Source organism: Equus caballus, chromosome 9, assembly GCF_041296265.1.
Source record: "Equus caballus isolate H_3958 breed thoroughbred chromosome 9, TB-T2T, whole genome shotgun sequence".
In the NCBI taxonomy this organism is placed as follows: Eukaryota; Metazoa; Chordata; class Mammalia; order Perissodactyla; family Equidae; genus Equus; species Equus caballus.
The window spans coordinates 62217259-62226291 of record NC_091692.1 but is presented as its reverse complement, the minus strand read 5'-3'; the positions used below and the strand labels follow the sequence as shown (position 1 = coordinate 62226291).

Here is a 9033-nt window from a genome sequence, read left to right as displayed (position 1 = left end):
GAATGAGCACTCAGATAATAAGAAACCAGAGGATGTTACAACCATCATTATAATAATTTATATAAGAATCATCAGGGGCCGGCCCCATGGCTGAGTGATTAAGTTCATGTGCTCTGCTTTGGTGGCTCAGGGTTTCTCCGGTTCAGATCCTGGGCACGGACATGGCACTGCTCATTAGACCATGTTGAGGCGGCGTCTCACATACCACAACTAGAAGGACCCACAACTAAAATATACAACTATGTACTGGGGGGGTTTGTGGAGAAAAAGCAGGAAAAAAAAGGAATAAAAAGAAGATTGGCAACAGTTGTTAGCTCAGGTGCCAATCTCAAAAAAAAAAAAGAATCATCAATCGATGTTAAGACCATTGTGCAAAAGGCTATTAGGGACAATATATTGCCATAGTCTCAAAGTTTAACTACATGGCTTCTTCATTGATTATAAAAGGAAAAAACCAGCTTTACAATGGACGAATCTAGTGGCCATCACCTCAACCAAGAGATCAAATGTAACATCATCAATAAAGGGGCAAACAGTATACATGTGACCCCTGATAATGTCCTGAGAGGACATTAATATACTGGGCAGACAATATCACTATGTAGTATCCTTGCCAAAATATTTAACTTGAATCTAATCCTGAGGAAACAATCAGACAAACCAAATGGAAAGACATTCTACAAAATTGGCCTGGATTGTTAAAAATGTTAGTATTATAAAAGAAGGGGAAAGACTGTAATGGCCTCTGATGGTCTTAAGTGTCAGAGGCAAGTATTAATGTGTCCATCGTCCTTAGTCCAGGAGTCTCCAAGAACACGACCAATGTCTCCTGAGGCTCTTTGTTAAGTTAGAAGGGACAACAGGAAACTGAGGATACAGAGACCCCGTGCTGGGCACTGGACGCAGCCCTTTTTTTTTTAAGTTAATTTTTATTGAGTTTATGATAGTCTACAACCTTGTGAAATTTCAGTTGTACATTATTGTTTTTCAGTAATGTTGTAGGTGCACCCCTTCACCCTTTGTGCCACCCCCCACCCCTCCTTTCCCCTGCTAGCCAGTAATCTGTTCTCTTTGTCCACGTGTTTAAATTCCTCATATGAGTGGAGTCATGCAGAGATTTTCCTTCTCTATCTGGCCTATTTCACTTAACATAATTCCCTCCAGGTCCATCCATGTTGTTGTGAATGGGATGATTTTATTCTTTTTTATGGCTGAGTAGTATTCCATTGTGTATATATATACACCACATCTTCTTTATCCAATCATCAGTTGATGGGCCTTAGGTTGCTTCCACATCTTGGCTATAGTAAATAATGCTGCAATGAACATTGGGGTACATAGGACTTTTGGAATTGCTGACTTCAAGCTCTTTGGATAGATACCCAGTAGTGGGATGGCTGGGTCAAATGGTATTTCTATTTTTAATTTTTTGAGAAATCTCCATACTGTTTTGCATAATGGCTGCACAAGTTTGGATTCTCACCAGAAGTGTATGAAGGATCCTTTTTCTCCACAACCTCTCCAACACTTGTTACTCTTTGTTTTGGTTATTTTTGCCATTCTAATGGGCGTAAGGTGATATCTTAGTGTAGTTTTTTTGTTTGTTTGTTTGGTTTTTTTTGGAGGAAGATTAGCCCTCAGCTAACTACTACCAGTCCTCCTCTTTTTGCTGAGGAAGCCTGGCTCTGAGCTAACATCCGTGCCCATCTTCCTCTAGTTTATATGTGGGACGCCTACCACAGCATGGCTGCCAAGCAGTGCCATGTCCGCACCCGGGATCCAAACCAGCGAACCCCGGGCCGCCGAGAAGCGGAACGTGCAAACTTAACTGCTGCGCCACCGGGCCGGCCCTTCTTAGTGTAGTTTTGATTTGCATTTCCCTGATGATCAGTGATGATGAACATCTTTTCGTGTGCCTAGTTGCCATCCGCATATCTTCTTTAGAGAAATGTCTGTTTGTGTCTCCTGCCCATTTTTTGATCGGGTTGTTTGTTGTTGAGTTGTGTGAGTTCTTTATATATTATGGAGATTAACCCTTTGTCAGATATATGACTTGCAAACATTTTTTCCCAATTAGTGGGTTGTTTTTTTTGTTTCAATCCTGTTTTCCCTTACCTTGAAGAAGCTCTTTGGTTTGATGAAGTCCCATTTGGTTATTCTTTCTACTGTTTCCCTTGTCTGAGAAGACACAGTGTCCAAAAAGATGCTTTTAACGCGGATGTCAAAGAGTGTACTGCCTACATTTTCCTCCAGAAGCCTTATGGTTTCAGGTCTTACCTTTAGGTCTTTAATCCATTTAGAGTTTATTTTTGTGAATGGCGAAAAAGAATGGTCAATTTTCCTTCTTTTACATGTGGCTTTCCAGTTTTCCCAGCACCATTTGCTGAAAAGACTTTCTTTCCTCCATTGTATGCCTCAGTTCCTTTGTCGAAGGACGCAGCCCCTTTTTTGTAATGCTCACATCCCTCTTTGAAGGAGGCGGCATTATCCTTCTTTGCAGATGAGGAGACTGAGTGAAACCATTTGTCCAGGGTCATGCAGCTGATGCAGCTGATGTTAGACTCAGATGCACTAAGTCCAAACCCAAACCCAAATCAAGATCCTTCTGCTCTTCTCCCTTCTTCTTTTTAAAATCACCATTTTAAATAGTGAAGTATTTCACACTGATAAAAATAATAAAGAAAATAATGTAACAGACACTCATGTACTCAGCAACTAGGTAAAACAAATGTTAACGTTTTTCACGATTGTTTTAGGTTTCTTTTTTTTTTTATGGCTCTGGATTTAAGCTCCCTCCTTATCTCAGGCACTGCTGAATTTTCTGTCTCCTCCTCTCCTCCTCCTTCTCCTTCATCTCTCTCTTTCTCCATAAGTAAATATATATACATGATTTGGTTCCAGAACTTTAAAAGCTTAAAGTATAGTTGGACAAACAGACCACTTGAATAAACGTATACATAAGGCACAAATGTCAAATGGTAAATGAGTTATAGTTAATAAGCGGAAATGTATCATTGGAAATGACATAACAGGAAGGGAAAAGCTTGGCTAGGAGACCAGGAGGCCCAAATCCTGTCTCGGGCAGCTACTCTGTTCACATCGTCCATCTCTACAGAGACTCTAAAAGAGAGAGACGTGCTTGGTAAACAAAGCAAGCCAATGAAGACTTTATTGCTGAAGGGGCTTTGACCTCAAACCCTACTGCACAGCTCCAGGGAGGTGACTAGGCCCTGGGGAGAATTGCCTTACCAACGTTTACTTTCTCTGCAAAGCTGAGAAATAAAACAAAGAGGCTCTGGTCTTGACTCAGGTCTTCCCACACGCCAAACAGAAGCACAACATTAAAATCAGGAAGCAGACAGGGTGCTCCTCTCCCACTGCTACTTAACAGAGCTCTGGAAACACAATCCAATGCAGTTAGAAAAAAATAAGAGATACAAATATCAGAAACAAGGCAAAATGGTCATGATTTACTGCTGATACGGTATTTTTAGAGGGCTCACAATGCTTACCCCAAAATCTGGGAACTAAAGAGAGCATCAAAAAGAGTTTATTTTATTAAAGTACACAAATTAATAGTTTTAATATAAACAAACAATAACCAGCTGGGAAATATAATAAAAGGAATATCTCATGTTACCAGAGCAAGTAAAAAAATAAAAGATTCAGAGATAAATTTTACAGGAAATGTAGAAAACCTGTACACAGAAAAATTTTAAATGACTGAGCAATGTAACAGATTTCCTTTATTCTTGGAAAAGAAAACAATAATATAAAGTCAAATCTCTCTAGTCCATTAATTTTATGTCAGTCCAAAAAAATAGTATTTTGAAAGAGAAGGAATTTTGCAAAATGATACTGGAATTCACAGAAATGAATGCAAAGAAAATTCCCAGGAGAGAGGGAAGAGTAAGCGGGAGAAGGCTGTGGGAGAGCAGCCCCAGTAGATAGTAAAGTCTACGAATGAGTAAAGTTCCATCTCCTGGAGATGAAATAAATAGATGATTCAATGGAACGGAAAAGAGAATCCACAAAGCACAGTAAACACATGTACTTACTTAGTGTCTTACGAAAGTAGCATTCCAAACCAGTCGGGCAAGTTTAATTATTCAATAAATTGTGAAGAAAACCGGCTCGCTGTTTGGAAAAAACATAAACCTCAGTTCCTGACTCATACCAGAATGGAATCCCAAACAGCACGGAGATCTCAACGTTTTTAGAAAACTATAAAAATACAAAACTAAAACATGGTCTCAGAGTGGCAGAGCAAAACACAAGATCCAGAGCCATAAGGCAGGTATTGATAAACTGTACAACAATCTAGTTAGATATACGTATGTTAAACAAAATCAAGGGCGAGCCCCATAGCCGAGTGGTTAAGTTTGTGTGCTCCACTTCGGCGGCCCAGGGTTTCGCCTGTTCGGATCCTGGGCGCGGACATGGGACCACTGATCAGGCCACGCTGAGGTGGCAACCTACAACTAGAAGGACCCACAACTAAAATATGCAACTTTGTACTGGGGGGATTTGGGGAGAAAAAGCAGAAAAGGAAAAAAAAGATTGGCAACAGTTGTTAGCTCAGGTGCCAATCTTTAAAAAAAATAATAAAAACAAACAAACAAAACAAAAAAACCAAAATCAAATGACAAACAACAAGCTAGGGGGAAAACTATATGCGACACGTATATTTATTTAATTTAGAAACTTCTTTAATTTACAAAGAATTTAAAATTTTTTTTATAAAACTGAAAACAATCTAGTAGAAAAGTAAACTAAAAGTAACAGCAGACAGGTACAAATGGTTCTTCAGCATATAAAAATATTCAACTTATAATTTTAAAAATGTTAAAGCAAACAATATGATAAAATGTTACACTCATCCAATTTGAAAAAATTGACAAGTTTGGTAATATTCATTGTTGATGAGAATGCAGGTTGTCTCATATGTGGTTGCTGAAAGTGTAAATTGGTACAGTGTCTCTGGAGAAAAGTTTGACCAAAATTTAAAATGCACGTGCCCTTTGATCTGGCAATACTATTGCTAGGAGTTTAACCCAAAATATATTTGCAAAAGTAGACAAGGAATATTTATAGTAATTATTGCATTGTTTATAATAGCAAAATCCACCAACAACTTAAAATGTCTATCAACAAGGGACTCCTTAAATAAATTATAATACATTCATACAATGGAATACTGTGCAGCCATTTTTTTAAATGATGCAGATCTATACAAGATCTGTATAGATAAAGTAAAAATAGCCAAAACAATTTTAAAAAGCAAGATTCAGACTTATGAGCATAATATAATCCTTTTTATATTATATACTATTATCTCCATTTTACAGATGAAGAAACTGAGGCATCACAAATTTATCAATTTACCCAAGATCGCACAGGTACTATGCGGTGGAGCCAGTGTTTAAAACCAGGCAGTTTAGTGTTCAAACTAAGTTAGTGCTGGTGAGGACGGAGATGAAAAAATAGATCTGAGAGATAGTAGGGTACAGAATCTACAAGACTAAACGTGGGGGATAAATAAGAGGGATAGGTCAGAGACAACTCCTAGATTTATTGCTGAGTATCTTTCAATTCTGAATTCTGGTTTCAGCAATCCCATTCTATTATCCTCCCAACTCTCCCATCCCCAAAGAAATTAGAAATATTAAATGGAAAATGTTTGTAATAACTTGGAATCTTGTTCAAATTTGATGAAATTGGTATAAGCCAAATAATTCCCAGAGCTTACACTGGTCCAGGGAACGTTTGAGTTCCCACCAACCAGAGTGGAAAGGCCTTGTTAAAAACAGAAGCTATTGGGGCTGGCCCTGTGACCAAGTGGTTAAGTTCACACGCTCCGCTGCAGGAAGCCCAGTGTTTCATTGGTTCGAATCCTGGGTGCGGACATGGCACTGCTCATCAAACCATGCTGAGGCAGTGTCCCACATGCCACAGCTAAAAGAACCCACAACGAAGAATATACAACTATGTACTGGGGGGCTTTGTGGAGAAAAAGGAAAAAAATAAAAATCTTAAAACAAAACAAAACAAAAACCCAGGAGCTATTCAGTAGAGAGAGCAGAAGTTTCACACGTTAGAAGTGGGGCTAAATTAGCTGTAGAGTAAAGCCTATTCTAGACTCACTCTAAAAGAGCTAGAAAATAATCTACTACAGGGCCAGCCTGGTGGCATAGTTGTTAAGTTTGTGTGCTCTGCTTCAGCAGCCCAGGGTTTGCCAGTTCAGATCCTGGGCGCAGACTTACACACCACTCATCAAGCCATGCTGTGATGGCATCCCACATATAAAATAGAGGAAGATGAGCACAGATGTTAGCTCAGGGCCAATTTTCCTTAGCAAAAAGAGGAGGATTGGCAGCGGATGTTAGCTCAGGGCTAATCTTCCTCAAAATAATAAAAATAATAATAATCCACTAAAAGATCAAACAGATCCAAACTAATTAAACTGCCTAACAAAGTCTAACACTCTTTAAAAAAATACAACAAAATCTATCAATAGCATGAGTCACAATGTCTACCATCCCATAAAAAATTAATAGACCTATGAAGAAGCAGGAAAATGACCCATAATCAAGAGAAAAGTCAGTGAATAGAAACAAACCCAGAAATGACAGAGGTGAAGGATTTAGTAGATCAGGATGTTAAAACAACTATTCAAATATGCTCCATATGCTCAAGGATATAGAGAATAACAAAAAAATAATGAAAATAGACATGAAAGTTATTTGCAAAATAAAATGAAAATTCCAGAGGAAAAAAAATACAATTAAAATGAAAATTTCATTGGATGCAATCAATAGCAGATTAGACATTGCCAAAGAAAAGATTCTGAACTTGAAGAAATAACAATAGGAAGCACAGAGAATAAAGTTCAAAACGTGTATTGAAAATCCTAAAGCAACCACGATTTAAAAAGCCAGTAGTGAAGATAAAATGGAATATGTACTAAAGGCTATTTACATTCACCACTTCTATTCAACATTGTACTAGAAGACCTAGCCAGTGCAATAAGGAAAGAAAAAGAAATAAAATGCATACAGATGGCAAATGAAAACACTGTCTTTATTCTCAGACAAAATAATCATGTACAGGGGGAAAAAACTGTGATCAATTAAATTTGGAAACAAACTGGCATTTATTGTTACTACGGAATTCTTGTTAATACTTTTAAGTTTGGTAATTGTATTGTCGTTATATTTAAAAAGATTTCTTATCTCTTTGTGATGCCTACTAAAATACACATGAGAGGATACGACATCTGGTATTTGCTACAAAATATTCTGCAATTTCAGGGATAGGAGAGAGAGAGGGTAAGGAAATGGGTTAAGGTACACGTGAAAAGGAACTGGTTTGAGTTGAAACTGAGTGATGCATATATGGATTCCTTATACTATTTCCTCTACTTTTGTATAGGTTGAAATTTTCCATAATTTTCTTTTGGGTGAGGAAGATTGTCCCTGAGCTAACATCTGTGCCAGTCTTCCTCTATTTTGTATGTGGGCTGCTGCCACAGCATGGCTTGATGAGCAGCACATAGGTCAGCACCTAGGATGTGAACCTGTGAACCCTGGGCTGCTGAAGCAGAGCACATAAACTCAACCACTGTGCTGCCAGGCTGGCCCCCATAATCTTTTTTTAAAGACAGCATAAGAGAATGAAATGAGTAAGCCATCAAGTGGCAGAATATACAACACATGTGAACAACAAAATGTATCCCGAATATATAGAGTTCCTACAAATCAATTTTCAAAAAACAGACAACCCAACAGAAAAATAGACAAGACACTTAAACAGGCACTTCATCCTCCCCCTGACCAAAGAAAGGGATATGGTCAGCAAACTGATTCATTAGTAAGGCAAAAATAATTAAAGCGCAATGATTACCACAATATACCCATTAAAGTAATTGAAATAAAAAAGACTGGCAATACCAAATGTTGGTGAAGATGTGAACCGATGAGAATGCTCATACACTTCTGGTGAGCATGTATGTTGATAGAACCACTTTGGAAAATAGTTGGCATTATCTACTAAAGTTAAATATTTACGTACCTCATGACATAGCAAGTCTCTTCCTATGAATATTCCAGAGGGAAATGCATTTCATGTGCACCAAAATCCGTGGGCAAGAATGTTCATAAGCAGTATTCTTCATAATAGCCTCAAACCAAGGAGAATCCAGATATATGCCTGTGGAAGGATGGCTAAACCACACTGTAATCCTACAATGAAGTTCAACACAGCAATGAAAATGAACAAACCACAGCTAATATGCTATCACACACCTGAGTCTCCCAAACATGACATTAAGTGAAAGAAGTCAGACACACAGGAATCATACTGTGTTATTCCATTTACATAAAAATCAAAAATACGCAAAACAAATATATGGTTAAGTCGGGAAAGTGGTTACTTTCGGAGAGGAGCATAGGCAGTAATTGGGAGAAAGCATAATGAGGGCTTTCAGGTGCTGACATCGTTTTATTTCTTGACATGAGTGGTAGTTAAATGCATGCTCACTTTGTGAGAATTTTGCGTTGCCTACTTATAATTTGTGCATTTTTCTGTATATGTGTGTACTTCACATTAAAGAATTTAAATAATAAAGAGATAAGTGGTCCAATCATCCATTGATCTATGCATTGATCTATCCATCAATTCATTCAGTGAACCTTTGTCGAGAGTTGGATGCAATAATTATTGGAGCACCTAGCTCTGGAATGGGTTGTGGTGCAGGTTTCACAAGGAGGAAAAAAAAGTTCTTGTTTTTCTTTTGATCCCATGACGCTGTGCAGAGGACAAATAAAAAGCAAGTGTTCTGGAACCATTTATTCACGAAACTTGGTTTAGTCTTCACTCTACTATAACTTACTCAAGCTGCTTTGCCCCTCTGGACTTGTGATAACTCTGGAGTAGATGATCTCTCCTTCAGCTCTGAAATTCTCATTTATTAATTAATCAGCTTTAGCTGAGCACATATTATCCGTGCTAGTTACATTGCTGAAGATTGGAGTC

At 38.0% G+C, this 9033-nt stretch overlaps 1 long non-coding RNA gene across 1 annotated transcript; it reads right to left on the bottom strand.

Annotated features, from left to right (window-relative positions):
• Positions 1-2084: 2084 nt before the first annotated feature.
• LOC111774992 (uncharacterized) lies at positions 2085-8240 on the bottom strand. The gene is made up of 4 exons (XR_011421325.1): positions 8071-8240; positions 4059-4137; positions 3250-3395; positions 2085-2663 (listed from the first exon to the last, which is right to left on the bottom strand). It is a non-coding gene; the product is annotated as an uncharacterized lncRNA (long non-coding RNA).
• Between the last annotated feature and the right edge of the window lie 793 nt (positions 8241-9033).